This window comes from Rhincodon typus, chromosome 1, assembly GCF_021869965.1.
Source record: "Rhincodon typus isolate 14 chromosome 1, sRhiTyp1.1, whole genome shotgun sequence".
In the NCBI taxonomy this organism is placed as follows: domain Eukaryota; kingdom Metazoa; phylum Chordata; class Chondrichthyes; order Orectolobiformes; family Rhincodontidae; genus Rhincodon; species Rhincodon typus.
The window spans coordinates 177,024,659-177,040,345 of NC_063332.1; the positions used below are offsets into that span (position 1 = coordinate 177,024,659).

Sequence of the window (15,687 nt, forward strand, 5' to 3'; positions counted from 1 at the left end):
TTTCAGGCAAGTCTCTGTAATCACAATAATGTCATAGTTCCAAGTACTAACCAAAGCTCTAAGTTCATCGACATTCCTTATTGCATTGAAATACATGCATTTTAGACCACCTCCCTGCAATTTTCAGCCACATTTCTCTGCCTGTTCTTAGTCATGTTTGCTTTGGTTTCTACCTCTCCCACAATTTCCGCATCTACTGGCATATTTCTCTGGTTCCCATCCTCCTGTTACACTAGTTGAAACCCTCCCCAACCACTCTACCAAGTACACCCCAAAGGGCATCAGCCCCAGTCTTCTCTGGACTGCTTCCAATGCATTAACATCCTTCCATAAGTTTGATGACCAGTACTGCACACAGTACTACAGATATCTAATTCCTTATATAACTAAAGCATAACCTCCTTATTCTTGCAATAAACAATAACATTCTATGAGCTCTCCTGATTACTTGCTGTATCCAAACACAAAGCTTCGGTGATTTCTGCACTAGGACAGCAAGATCTCTCCACATCTCAGAGCTCTGCAACCTTTCACCATTTAGATAATGCTTCCTTTACATTTTTTCTACCAAATTGATCAATTTCACCCTTTCCCACATTGTACTCCACTCACCAAATCTTCGTCCACTTACATAATCAACTTATTTTGCTTTATAGGCTTCTCATGTCCACTTCACAACTCACTTTCCTACCTACTTTGTGTCATCAGTAAATTTAGTTACCATTCCTTCAATCCCTTCCTCCAAGTCATTTATATAAATTGTCAAGGGTTGAAACTTCAGTACCAATCTGTGGCACACCACTTGTGGCATCCTGCCAACCTGAAAAAGACACACTTATTCCTACTCTCTATTTTCTGTTAGCAAGCAAATCTTCCATCCATGCCACTATGTTACTCCCTCTACCAAGAGCTTTTACTTTGCACGATAACTTTTGATGTGGAATGCCTTCTATCTAAGCACAATACATCCACTGGTTCCCCTTTATCAACAATACAAGTTAGTTTTTTAAAAATTCAATTGTGGGATGTGGATATCGCTGGCTGGGCCAGCAATTATTGCCCTTCCCTATTTGCCCTTGAGCTGGTGGCGTACTGCCTTCTTGAAACACTGTAGACCATTTGTTGTAGGTAGGTAGACGATGCCGTTTGGGAGGAAGTTCCAGGATTTTGTCCCAATGACACTTAAAGAATGACAGTAAGTTTCTTTAGAAGTATAATTAACTTTCTTCAAAGGATTCCAATAAATTAGCTAAACATGATTTCCCCTTAACAAAACCATGTTGGCTCTGCCTGATTACTTTTAACTCACCAAGTGCCCTGTTATAATGTTTTTAATAGGAGTTTCCAACATTTTCCCTATGACTGATGTTAAACTAACTGGCCTGTATTTTTTCAGAGATAGTAGGAACTGCAGATGCTGGAGAATCCGAGACAACAAGGTGCAGGGCTGGATGAACACAGCAGGCCAAGCAGTATCATAGGAGCAGAGAGGCTGACGTTTCGGGCCTAGACCCTTCATCAGAAAAGGGGGAGGGGAAGGGGGTTTTGAAATAAATAGGGAGAGAGTGGGAGGCGGATAGAAGAGGGATAGAGGAGAGGAAACAAACAGGTCGAAGAGGCGGGGATGGAGCCAGTAAAGGTGAGTGTAGGTAGGGAGTTAGGAAGGGGATAGGTCAGTCCAGGGAGGACGGACAGGTCAAGGGGGCGGGATGAGGTTGGTCGGTAGGAGATGGAGGTGCGGCTTGAGGTGGGAGGAGGGGATAGGTCGGAGGAAGAACAGGTTAGGGAGGCAGGGACGAGCTGGACTGGTTTTGGGATGCGGTAGGGGGAGGGGAGATTTTGAAACTTGTGAAATCCACATTGATACCATTGGGCTGCAGGGTTCCCAAGCGGAATATGAGTTGCTGTTCCTGCAACCTTCGGGTGGCATCGTTGTGGCACTGCAGGAGGCCCAGTATGGACATGTCGTCTGAGGAATGGGAGGGGGAGTTGAAATGTTAGTGAAGTGTATGAACTGTTCGAGCTCCTCGTGGGAGCACGAGGCGGCGCCGAAACAGTCATCAATGTAACGGAGGAAGAGGTGGGGTTTAGGGCCGGTGTAGGTACGGAAGAGGGATTGTTCCACGTAACCTACAAAGAGGCAGGCGTAGCTTGGGCCCATGCGGGTACCCATGGCTACCCCCTTGGTCTGTAGGAAGTGGGAGGAATTGAAAGAGAAGTTGTTGAGTGTGAGGACAAGTTCGGCTAAGCAGATGAGGGTATCAGTGGAGAGGGACTGGTCGGGCCTGCGGGACAGGAAGAAGCGGAGGGCCTTTAGGCCATCTGTATGGGGAATGCAGGTGTAGAGGGACTGGACGTCCATGGTAAAGATGAGGTGTTGGGGACCGGGGAATTGGAAGTTCTGGAGGAGGTGGAGGGCGTGGGTGGTGTCACGGACATAGGTAGGGAGTTCCTGGACCAATGGGGAGAAAATGGAGTCTAGATAGTTGGAGATCAGTTCGGTGGGGCAGGAGCAGGCGGAGACAATGGGTCGACCAGGGCATTCAGGTTTGTGGATTTTGGGAAGGAGATAGAAGCGGGCAGTGCGAGGTTGGGGAACGATGAGGTTGGAGGCCGTGGGTGAGAGGTCACCTGAGGTGATGAGGTTGTGGATAGTTTGCGAGATGATGGTTTGGTGCTCAGGGGTGGGGTCATGATCAAGGGGGCGGTAGGAGGAGGTGTCGGAGAGTTGGCGTCCGGCCTCGGCAATGTAGAGGTCAGTGCGCCATACTACAACTGCGCCTCCCTTGTCCGCGGGTTTTATGGTGAGGTTGGGATTGGAGTGGAGGGCTGCACGTTCTGCAGGGGAGAGGTTGGAGTGGGTGAGAGGGGTGGAGAGGTTGAGGCGATTGATGTCTCGACGGCAGTTGGAGATGAAGAGGTCGAGGGAGAGTAGGAGGCCTTGGGGTGGTGTCCAGGAGGAGGGGAGGGTTAGGTTCATGGTTAAAGAAGTAAGCGTGGAGGCGGAGGCGGCGGAAAAACTGCTCTATGTCCAAGCGTGAGCGGTATTCGTTGATCTGTGGCCTGTATTTTTCTGCTTTCTGTCTCCCTTTTTGAATAAAAGAGTTACATTTAGCTATTTTCCAATCTCAAGGAACCTTCCCTAAATTTACTGTGTTTTGGAAAATTAAAATGCATTAGAGTAGGTGTAAAAGAGATTGTCTAGGCTGGGGCGTTTCAGTTATGAAGACAGACTAGATAGGCTGGGGTTAGAGACAGGAGGAAGACTGAGTGGAGACCTGATACACAATTCTCAGGGGCACAGGCAGGGTAGACAGGGAGAAACAGGGGGCACAGTTTGAGGGCAAGGAGCAGGAGGTTTAGAGGGGATGTGGGGGAAAACATTCTCCCAGAGGATTGTGGGTGTCTGGAACTCACTGCCTGTCAGGGTGATATAAGCAGGAATCCTCAGATCGTTAAAAACTATTTAGATGACCATTTGAAATGCCATAGCATAAAAGGCTATCAGCCAAGTGCTGGGAAATGGAATTAGTATAGATAGATGTTGGACTACTGTGCGAACAGATCTCTGTGACTCAAAGTAGAAAAAGACATGAAAAGTATCATCCCTATGATTTATTTCCTGGATGGCTTACGGCAGAGCATAATAATTAAATCTTTAAACCCAGAGACTCCATGACAGTTCCAGGAGTGTTGGCGACAATATTCTCCTTGCCTAATCCTGGAATTAGATCACGGGGAAGCTAAATCGCTTAGAACTAAAGGCAGAAAGTGCACAGGAGGCTTGGCATATATCAACTTTTTTTGACATCTAATATTTCCTGTCTTCCATTCAATCAGATTCCTTCGCTTTTGTTTGTTTCCCCACCCTCCCTGTTTCAACTGCTTAAAACCACTCCCATTTCTAACTGTTCCTTGATTGTGATGACGAGTCATCGACCTGAACCATTAGCTCCATTTCTCTCTACACAGATACTGTCAGACATGCTGAATATTTGCAGTAATTTCGGTCTCTATTTCACATATCCAGCATCCACAGTATTTCCCATGCGTTCAGGAAACATTAGGCAAGGTGATAGAAGCAACCAGGTCTGATGACAGCAAAGATCCTTCTATCCAAGTGCCATTTCCTTGTCATGAGAGGCTCCAGAACTCAAGAGTCCCACTCGGGGGCTGAGAAATAAGACCTAACGGTCATAGAAATTCCATCTGGGAAACAGACTACATTTCAATACAACGCACGACAACAACGACCGTGATACAAACAATAATTGGCACTTACACATTTGTCCTGCATTAAATTGCGGCCCTAAGGTTAATCTCCATACAGCGACCAAGCCACAGGTTCCAATCACTCAGACACGGAGGGCGGCTCGAGCTCACCACCGGTCAAACTGCCGCATCACCCAGCGCAATGCACATGCGCGGGCTGGGATCGGCCGCCTGGGAATACGCAGGCGCCGGAAGGAACTCTGCACATGCGTGAGATAGTAGGACCTGCAGATGCTGGAGAATCCGAGACAACAAGGTGCAGAGCTGGATGAACACAGCAGGCTAAGCAGCATCATAGGTATTCGTGGCTGTCCGTCGCGCACCGCCTTCCAAAACAGCAGTCCGAGACGTGCGCATGAGAGAGCGGTCCCAAGCAGACACCACGATTACGCACGCGCGAACTCCGCCGCCACCAACATTCAGGAGAGAATGATAAGTGCGCGTGCGCGATTCACCGGCTGTCCGGTAATTAAATAACGATTTAATATTTAGGCATTTATTGAGAATCCGGTGAAACATTCAAAGGAACTATCATTGTAATGTGCTTGACTCTGAACTTCTCCCTGACATAGCCTGGTAAATCACTCAGTTCAAGGGAAATGAGGGATTCGCAACAAACCTCCCATCAAAGATTAAAGAACATGGAGGAAGGAATAAAAACCAAAAGAACTGCGGATGCTGTAAATCAGGGACAAAAACAAAGTTGCTGGAAAAGCTCAGCAGGTCTGGCAGCATCTGTGGAGGAGAAAACAGAGTTAACGTTTCGGGCCCAGTGACCCTTCCTCAGCCCTGGAGGAAGGAATGAGAGGTGAAGTGGTGTTCCAGTCATTTGGTGGCTTCGATTCCAGTCTTGGGTGACTGTGTGGAGTTTAAATGTTCTCCCAGATGTGCAGGCCAGGTGGATTAGTCCTGGTGAATGTGGGGTTACAGGGATAGGGCAGAGCAGGGGCTTAATGTGTAATGTTAATGAGATGGGGGAATGTGCTAGACAGTTGGACGAGGATCGTATTCTACTTAATGAGGAACGTCTGGGGAGCTCAGGCCTGTAATTTGCACATCACACGCCATGTGGGTAAATCTGGGATGATACTCCTGGTGCTTTGGTTGACCACGTGTGCGGAGGAACCCAGGGCCTGTCAGTTTTGATGTATTCAGAGAGACCATATAATAGATAATACTGTAATACTCAAGGCACGAATGGAAAAATTACTAACTGCCTGGGGTTAGAAAGAGAAAAATGCTAATGAAGATATTTAACAGGAAGAGTGAAAGCAAGGTAACGGACGGGGAATAATAGAGTGGAAACAGATAATGAAAGAAAGTACAAGAGAGGAAAAACGGGGATGTCCATGCCAAGAGGAAAAATGGACAACAAGGGGACTTGATATGCACATTCTAGAACTTTGAGGGTACTGGAGCCTCCTGCCATATATTTCCAAATAACCTGATATGTAGTTGTTATGGCAGAGAACATGAAGGTTCTAATATTTTGTGCATGTTCTTGAATAGGGAAAATGATTAAATTGAATAATTAGAACACTCTGCCTAACATGAGTAGATGGTAAGCTTCTAGTGTCTATGATACATGATAAAATTAATATTTCCTTTGGAAAACAAAAAGTAATTAGCAATGGCCAGCAGAGATTTGTAAAACGCAAGATACATTTGACACATTTAATCAAGGAAATAAGAATATGTCCATGAAGTAGATGGAATGGATATCATAGAGCTAGATTTTCAAAAAGCATTTGAAGTGTCACATAAGCTTTTTCTTTACAAGTTTTTTATAAATGGGAATGTGATAATATGCATATAAACTTGATTCAGGAAATAATGGTTAGTAAATTTTAAAAAAAGAAACTGATGGAAAGTCTCATCAAGTGTGGCAGCTTAATTGGAGGAAGGAACAGAGTTAATTAATCAAAGTCATCAGACCTGTAAAGCTGAAGTATTAGGGCTTTTGTGGTGCAGTGATAGTGTCCCTATCTCTGAATCAGGAGGCCAGGGCTCAAGTCCCAACTGTTTCAGAAGTGTGCAATAATGTCCCTGAACAGGTTGGTCAGAAAATATCTTAAACTTGAAGTGTTAAACACTAGTTTTCTCCCATTAGGTACTGCCAGACTTGCTGAATATATCCAGAATCTCTTGTTTATGTTAATAGATTTTTTTTTTTGCGGTGTTCTCCAACGTTGTACTGTCTAACATCCATACATGGAGGTCACACTGTGGAAACAGGTCTTATGGACAAAGCAGCTTATGCTGGTGTTTTCCATCCAAATAGTTCTAATCACATTTACATACTGGATCTACATATCCCTTCAAACACATTTCCTCACCTACTCATTCAATCTAATTGTGAATGTTGGTACGAGAATTCTTAAACCAAGTAGAATAGCTGACATTAAATAGATTCCGAGTGTTTTAGTTATTAAAACACCTAATTGTATTCCAGATAGAGATATGTGGATTAGCAGTTATGTGTGAGATAATGCAAATGCAGACCTAAATTGTTGGTCCGGCGTCTGTCTGAGAAATCACAGGGAGTGTGGAAATAGAAAGGACTTTAAAGTATTGGCAACGATCTGTGTCCCGGGTTGTGGATGAGATTGTTGACTTGCTCGCCGTGCTGGCTTGTTTTTTGTTCAGATGTTTTGTCACCATGCTAGTTGACATCATCAGTGGAGCCTCCAATGAAGTTGACCAAACAGGTGGATGAGGGTAAAGCAGTTGATGTGGTGTATATGGATTTCAGTAAAGCGTTTGATAAGGTTCCCCACGGTAGGCTATTGCAGAAAATACGGAGGCATGGGATTGAGGGTGATTTAGCGGTTTGGATCAGAAATTGGCTAGCTGTAAGAAGACAGAGGGTGGTGGTTGATGGGAAATGTTCATCCTGGAGTTCAGTTACTAGTGGTGTACCTCAAGGATCTGTTTTGGGGCCACTGCTGTTTGTCATTTTTATAAATGACCTGGATGAGGGCATAGAAGGATGGGTTAGTAAATTTGCAGATGACACCAATGTCGGTGGAGTTGTGGATAGTGCGGAAGGATGTTGCAGGTTACAGCGGGACATGGATAAGCTGCAGAGCTGGGCTGAGAGGTGGCAAATGGAGTTTAATGCGGAAGAGTGTGAGGTGATTCACTTTGGAAGGAGTAACAGGAATACAGAGTACTGGGCTAATGGTAAGATTCTTGGTAGCGTGGATGAGCAGAGAGATCTCGGTGTCCATGTGCATAGATCAATGAAAGTTGCCACCCAGGTTGATAGCGTTGTTAAGAAGGCATACGGTGTGTTAGGTTTTATTGGTAAAGGGATTGAGTTTCGGAGCCATGAGGTCATGTTGCAGCTGTACAAAACTCTGGTGCGGCCGCACTTGGAGTATTGCGTGCAGTTCTGGTCACCGCATTATAGGAAGGATGTGGAAGCATTGGAAAGGGTGCAGAGGAGATTTATCAGGTTGTTGACTGGTATGGAGGGAAGGTCTTATGAGGAAAGGCTGAGGGACTTGAGGCTGTTTTCGTTAGAGAGAAGAAGGTTAAGAGGTGACTTAATGGAGACATACAAGATGATCAGAGGATTAGATAGGGTGGACAGTGGGAGCCCTTTTCCTCGGATGGTGATGGCTAGCACGAGGGGACATAGATTTAAATTGAGGGGTGATAGATATAGGACAGATGTCAGAGGTAAGTTCTTTACTCAGAGAGTAGTAAGGGCGTGGAATGCCCTGCCTGCAAAAGTAGTAGACTCGCCAACTTTAAGGGCATTTAACTGATCATTGGATAAACATGTGGATGATAATGGAATAGTTTAGGTTAGATGGGCTTCAGATTGGTTTCACAGGTCGGCGCAACATCGAGGGCCGAAGGGCCTGTACTGCGCTGTAATGTTCTATGTTCTATGTCACCTAACATGGTGATGAAACGTCTGAACAAAAACAAGCCAGCTCAGTGAGCATGTCAGCAACCTCAATAGAAAGGACTCTCTGTAATAAATATCAAAGTAATAAAGGCAGAAGTAGTCACTCATGGATGAAGAATGTCTGAAGAACAATAAGCAGATAGTAACACAAGTGAGCATGAAGTGGACGGTGAAAGGATCCAATTGTTGATGACATATTTACACTAACTGCATGTAGTAGAAACGACCTTATCTATTAATCTTATGTAAGCTTTACATGATAAGCCATAAAAAACCAACATGTAGGAAGTCTTACAAGTCTTACTTGTTGCGATTTATATTATATATATTAGTAATGTTTAATTTAGAGTTTGGATTTTGAACTAGTGACATGTGGATTTGGGATGTAATGATTAACTTGTAAGTATTTCTGTAGCCATGTTGATTTCTTGAAAAACATAACATGGGAGAAAGACTTCCTGAAGTGTAGTTTTCTTCTGTTGGTGAGTTTACAAGTGAATAAACAGTTGTGCATTATGTTTCAGATAGATAGATCCAGAGATGGCTATTTTCCCTAAGCCAGAAAAAAGGCAATAACTTGAAAGGTTTCAGGTTTATAGAAGTCTTGACTGAAGCTTAATCTGTAAGACAGTTGCTCCTAAAGAAACGGGATAGTTTAGAACTGTTACAAAATAGACCGCCTCAGTGTAAGCAGTTAATTTGAAGGTATCAGAGCGGAAGTGTTTTGGTTTAAACCCTGAAGGGCTTATTTGAAGACAAGAAAGTCAAAACTCAGTTATATGGAGACTCAAAAAAAAGGCCATCTGATTCTTAAGATACTGAATTGAAGCCACAGTCACAGTAAGCCCTATAGAGATGATAGAAAAAGCAATCAGTTCTGATGAAGAGTCACTGGAACTAAAATGTTAACTATGCTTTCTTCCCACAGATGATGCCAGATCTATTGAATTTCACCAGCAATTCCTATTTTTGTTTGAAAATGCAATTATCTATGTTGTGAGTACTGTAAAGGAGTGCTGTTGAGCTTAATGCGATTGTTTTTTACCATGTTTCAAAACCTTTAACTTTGAGCTTTTTGTGAGCAGTTCGGGTTATTCTATTTTGATTTTCATTTCCTGTACATAATAAACTGTTTTATTGCTAAGGCCAAATCTTTTTTTAATTCACCCATGGGACGTGGGCATCGCTGACTGGCTGGCCATCCCTAGCTGCCCTCGAGAAGGTGGTGATGAGCTGTTTTCTCTCCATGAGTTGTAGGTAGATCCACAGTGCTGTTAGGAAGGGAATTTCAGGATTTTGACCTAGCGACAGTGAAGGAATGGTGATATATTTCCAAGGCAGATGGTGAGTGGCTAGGAGGGAAACTTGCACGTGGTGGTGTTTTGCAGCGTTGTGTGCTTGTGTTTTAGTGAAAGATGATCTTGTTAAATGGGAAGAAAGCTAAATTTGATCCATTAAGATTTCAGTCTGGAATATGAATTATCCAATAATAATTTGAGCTGAGCACCATAAGACTTGAGAGTAATATTAGTCATGGTCTCCTGAGCACTCCATGTAATAGCTTATACAAGCATAATCATCATTAAAGATTGTGAATCAGATGCCTTGACTTTCAGGTCCATGTGCCTGTATCATAAGGAAAGTATAGTGAATGTATATACCTCAGCCTTGTCAATACAACATGCTGAACACCTCCTTCTGACTAAAAGGGGGACAAATAAAGACACATGTACGTAGGCACATAAAACTAGAAAACAAATAATGTTTGCAGGGAAACAGGAATAAATATTAAATAGAAATTGAGAAAAATAGAGCAGTGGAAAGATAGGAACAAAGTTACATATAAAGAGACAGATAAATACAGAGGAAGTGAATTGAGGATAATTACACAGAGAGAAATAGAATGAATGCAGAGAGATATAAATAAAGATAAAAGTAGATGTAAGTACTGAGGCAAATCATGGAATACGGCTTACAACAGCACTGAAAGGCACAGTCCTAATTAAAGAATGAACACCAAGAAAAGAAGGAAAGAGTGAACACACCAATCTAGCTACAGTCCTTGAAATAACTCCACAAAGTCCAGTATCCTATCACCAAGTCACCCTTTATTTACACATTAACAGCCTTTGGCTTTTAGTACTGCTTCATACAGAGTCAGGCACCAGAGTGTCGACATCTCTGACTCTCACCCTTTTTATATGTAAACTATGGCTCTCTGATTGGACTAGATTAACAGCCTCAATTAGGGAACTCGTTTTCTAAAAGGTTCATTTGGCTGGCCTTGTTACAATCATTATAGTCCTAAATCAAGAAAAATACCAAAGTACTATGCTCCCTTTGGGACCTTGCTGTGCACACACTTCCTATGGCATTTACAGCAACTATGCCTTGCATTCGTTACGCAGGAAAATCTTCCAAGGCACATCCATAACGGTGATGCATTTCAAAGATAACTGTATAGTAGCTCTTGAAGAGCTGTTTTCCTTCAAAGAGAAATAAGAAAAGTAATATACAAGGACTTAAAATTCACGGATTGACAAAATAAATATACAGGTAGGAACAAAACTACACCTAAAAATAGCAGAGGATAAGAAAGGGGCGTCAATTCAGAAACCATGATAAGGAGGAAGAGAAAGAAAATAATAGGGTAAATGCAGAAGGAGAGAAGCACAGGCATAAATGCTCAAATCAGAGTTAATGTTTCAGGTCCGGTGACCCTTCCTCAGAACTGGGTTTCTGAGTTAACTCAGAAATGTTAACTCTGACTTTTTCTTCACAGATGCTGCCAGATCTGCTGAACTTCCAGCAACTTCTGTTTTTGTTCCTGAATGCTTATTACTTCCACGGATTGGGGGCGTTGCTTCAATTAATAGCACTGTGCCTGATCCAGGGACAGGACATCGGGAAGAGGGCCACTGAAAGCCATCGATTGGCCATCATTACTGACTCCCCTAACCACCTCCCTCCTGCACCTTTATCCAAGACAACCTTTTGAAACACCCCCAATCTCACATTACTTACTTGTCGTCTTGGTAGCTCTGCAATCATTGCGTTCTGGTCAGTGTTTTTCCTGTAGCATTTATAGCCTCCCTAATGGCATCGATGAGCACAATAGCTGCTGGCCTCTGATTGATCAATAATTCTCAGGATGTGAGACTTCCACCCCCAGGGTCTTAATTCTAGGGGAAGACCCACTAGTAGCCTCCCACTCACTGATTGGCTTGTGATTCGGTCTGCCTTCCTGTGGAAAGTCTATATGGTTTCTCAATGGCTTTCCAATCGGCATGCAAGACCCCTGACACTTCATCAAGATTTTGTCTATGAACTTTCTTTCTTTCTCCTCTGAAACTGCGTGGCTTTCTGAGTATTTTCAGCATTTTCTATTTTTATATTAGATTTCCAGCATCCATAGTATTTTATTTTTGACTTAATAACCTCCCTGCACTTGTGGTATCCTGAAAAATATCTCCATATCTGCTCTCTCCAGGCCCTCATGATTTTGAATACTTCTATTAGATTTCCTCGAAAGAGAAAATGCACCTTCTCCAAACTGTTGTCTTAATTGAAGTCCTTCACCCTGGAGTAATTCATATAAATCTTTTGTATCCATTCTAATGCATTCATATTGTTTCTAAAGGTGAAAGTGTGGTGACCAGAATTGGATGTGCCTGTCCAGTTTACCCTGAATCAATGTGTATAAATGTTTGCTATAACTCCTTGCTTTTGTAGTATATGCCTTCTTTATAAAACGCAGAATCCTATATGTCCTACTAAGCACTTTCTTCCTTTAGTGATTTGTGTGCATAAACAACATATTTTTGCACATTTCCCTTTGTTTCTGCACCCCGTTTAGAATTGTGCACTCTCATGATGTCCCTTCCCATGCTTCCAACTAAAACATATCATTTTGCAGCTCCCCATTTTAAATTTTACCTGACATGTGTGTTTATTTCTACTAACTCTAATTTGTCTACATCTTGAAGTCTATAACTATCACCCTAAAGCTCACAACACTTCAAGGTTTTGTGACCTCTAAATTTTGAAATTGTGCCCAAGTACTAGGTCATTGATATTGTTCAAGTAAAACAGAGGTCCTAACACTTTGCACGCATATGCGATTAACTTTTTTACACTCTGGGCTTTAACTTTGCTGATAAAACCATGACGTGGACTTTATCAAAGAAGTTGATGAGTAATGTGTTGTGCAATTTACCTTTTTACACTCTGGGCTTTAACTTTGCTGATAAAACCATGACATGGACTTTATCAAAGAAGTTGATGAGTAATGTGTTGTATGTGGACTTCCAAAGGCTTTTGATAAAGTGCCTCTACAGAGTTTAAGTCAGATTAGCTAAGCATGATTTGCGTTTAATAAGTCCCTGCTGACTTTCCTTAATCAACCCAGATTTATCATGTTACTGTTAATTTTGTCTTAATTTTCTTTCTAAAAGTTTACCCACCGGTGTGCTAAAACTGGCAGGCCTGTAACATAAGGCTTGCCCGTATACCCTTGTTTGAAAAAGTGTGTAAGATTTGAAGTTCTCTCATCCTTTATCATCCCTGAATCTGAGGAAAATGAAAAACTTATGGTAAGTAAAACAGACATGAAAACAATAAAAATAAGAAGTAGTACAATCCTCTCGCCCTAGAATCGGATGCAAGTTTCCTCTCTCCTCAAGTAAAGATGTATTACTAAATCAAAGAAACTGTAATGCCATTAATGAATAGATGATGATGAGTGTAACGGAAGTGAGTTATGGACTAAGCAAGTCAACCAGTGAGAGTTTGAGATTGAAAGTGAAGGAAGATGTTAATGAATAAATAAATGAGTTAGTGAAAAGAATGGGAATGTGAATGTTCACTTGAGTATTAAATCAGTGTGCACAGGAATGTATGGAAGTCAGATTCAGTCGTAAGAAACAAAATGGAATTGGATAGATACTTATCAAAGACAAATACCATGAGCAAGAGCAAGGAAACATAGGAGCAGGAGTGAGTCATTCATCTTCTTGAGCCTGCACACCATACTAGATAATGCATGTTCATCTACCTAAACACCACATTCCCTCACTATCCATGTAGCTCTGGATGTTATTAGCATCTAGAAATCTATCAATCTCTCTATATCGAACACACTGAATGACTAGGTTTCCCCAGCCTTCTGGCATAAAGAATTCCAAAGGTTCACTACCCTAAGTGGAAAAAAAAATTCACCTGAATGCTAACTATCTTGCCCATTATTCTGAGACTATTCCAACGTGGGGAAATTTCACTTACATCTACTCTGTCCAGTCCTGTAAGAATTTTGTAAGTTCTAATGAGGTCACCTCTCATTCTTCTGGCCTGTTGAGAATATAGGCCCAGTCTCCTCCATATCTCCTAAGTACCATCCCAGTGTCCCAGGAATTAGTCAGGTGAACTTGTGCTGCTCTTCCTCTATGGAAAGAGTGTCCTTCCTTAGGTAATGGAAACAGAAGTGCACACAATACTACAAGTGCATTCGTAGCAGGTTTCTACAATTGAAGCACAAGATCTTTACTCCTGTTCTTAAATCTTGTGATGTAGGCCAATGTGCCATTTGCCTTCCTAACTGCTTGCTGCGCCAGTGTGTTAGCTTTCAGTGACTTATGGCAAGGACGCCCAAGTCCCTTTGGACATCAACACTTCCCAATCTGTCAACATTTAAGAAATATTCTGCAGCTACACTCCTCCCTCCAAATTGGAATGACTCACACTTAGCCACATTATGTTTCATCTGTTGCATTCAGGTTGTCAAATCCCTTTGAAATATGTTCGCATCATCCTCACCTAGTTTTGCATCATCCGCAAACTTGGAAATATTATATTTGGTCCCCACATCTACATTGATGTCGATTACAGTCATAGAGACAAAGAGTCATTTACAAGACAGAAGGAGGCCATTCGGCCTATCAGGGACAAGAGGGTTCGCACACTTCCACACTTGATCTCAGTAATCCTGTGGGTTTGCTTTTCTGCTTTACCACCCCCTAGATATGAATACCGGTGCTTTGCTGTATTTTTCTAAAAATGGGGCTTTGCTACCCTACATTATTAGGTTTAATGATTTGTAAACCCAGGTTTCTGTTTCTCTATCTTATTCAGGCATATACATTTTGAGAAGTATGTGCCCTCAAGCCACCAAATTGTACCAGTTCATATTTATCAATACTGAAGTTCATTTGGCAATTACATATTTATCCTGTTATTGCTTTCTTGAATTAGTCAGTGTCATTCTATGCCTTAGCAACACGCCCCAATTTATTTAACGTCATCCACATATTTTGAAATAAAATTACTAATTTCAGAGTCCATCTCGTTAATATAAGTGAGGACTAACAGTTCAGTGCCAATCCCTGTAGAACACAGTTTATCGAACTGAGTAACTAACATCAAAACCTAACATCAGAGGCCTCACTGATGATGTTGCCTAGCATGGTGACGAAACATCTGAATGAAAACAAGCCAGCTCGGCGAGCAAGTCAACAACAACATCAAAACCTACTTGGAGATAACAAGAACTGCAGATGCTGGAGTCAGAGACAACACAGCGTGGATCTGCAGGAACACAGCAGGCCAGGCAGCAGACAAACAGTGTGGATCTGCAGGAACACAGCAGGCCAGGCAGCAGACAACACAGTGTGGAGTTCCACACTTGTGTTGATTAAAACCTGCTCTCTTGTTTTCTGTCCTGTATCCTGCTTGTTGTGTATTCTGCTATTTGGCCCAATTTTTGAAGATCTGCCTTTTGTCTGAGATCTACTACATGTTACTTATCAAGTGTGTTTTTTTAATATCCAGAAGTGTTCTAATCAAAGACTTTTAGGAAATACAATTTATTGTAAACAACTGTATCTCGCCCATTGACTAGGTCTGCCAATCTGGGAATGACCTGTTTATTCCTATTCTCCGCTTTCTGCCTGTTGACCAATCCTCAGTCCATTGCCAGTATATCATTCCATATTCCATGTGTTCTAAGTTTGTTTAATTTTAGAGGACCTTATCAAAAGCCTGAAAATCAAAATATGCCACACCCACTGGTATCCCTTTTGCTAGTGATATTCTCAAAGCGTCAAGAGGTTTGTCAAAATTGAATCTGTATGCAGATTTTTTTTTAAGTGTTTGGGGGAAGTGAATGATTCAAAGATCAGGTATAGGCAGAATTGAACCAGTCTATGTTGTACATTGAATGTAGAAGTTACTAGGGAAAGGCAGATGGTTAAACAAGCTGATAAAATGTGGACGCAAAGAACTGCGGATGCTGTAAATCAGGAACAAAAACAAAGTTGCTGGAAAAGCTCAGCAGGTCTGGCAGCTCTGTGAAGGAGAAAACAGAGTTAACGTTTCGGGTCCGGTGACCCTTCCTCACCCGAAACGTTAACTCTGTTTTGTCCTTCGCAGATGCTGCCAGACCTGCTGAATTATTTCCAGTAGTTCAGGCAATATGTATTCCTCAACCAACGTCATTAAAGTAG

General features: G+C 42.3%; 1 protein-coding gene across 1 annotated transcript in view; it reads right to left on the reverse strand.

Annotated features, from left to right (window-relative positions):
* The window catches only part of LOC109938062 (sodium/hydrogen exchanger 9B2-like), a 109,856-nt gene extending 105,404 nt beyond the window's left edge, over window positions 1-4,452 (reverse strand). Inside the window, exon 1 of the mRNA XM_048613452.1 lies at window positions 4,283-4,452. The gene's annotated coding sequence lies outside the window, so the exon portion shown is untranslated. The remainder of the gene's footprint in view (window positions 1-4,282) is intronic.
* Between the last annotated feature and the right edge of the window lie 11,235 nt (window positions 4,453-15,687).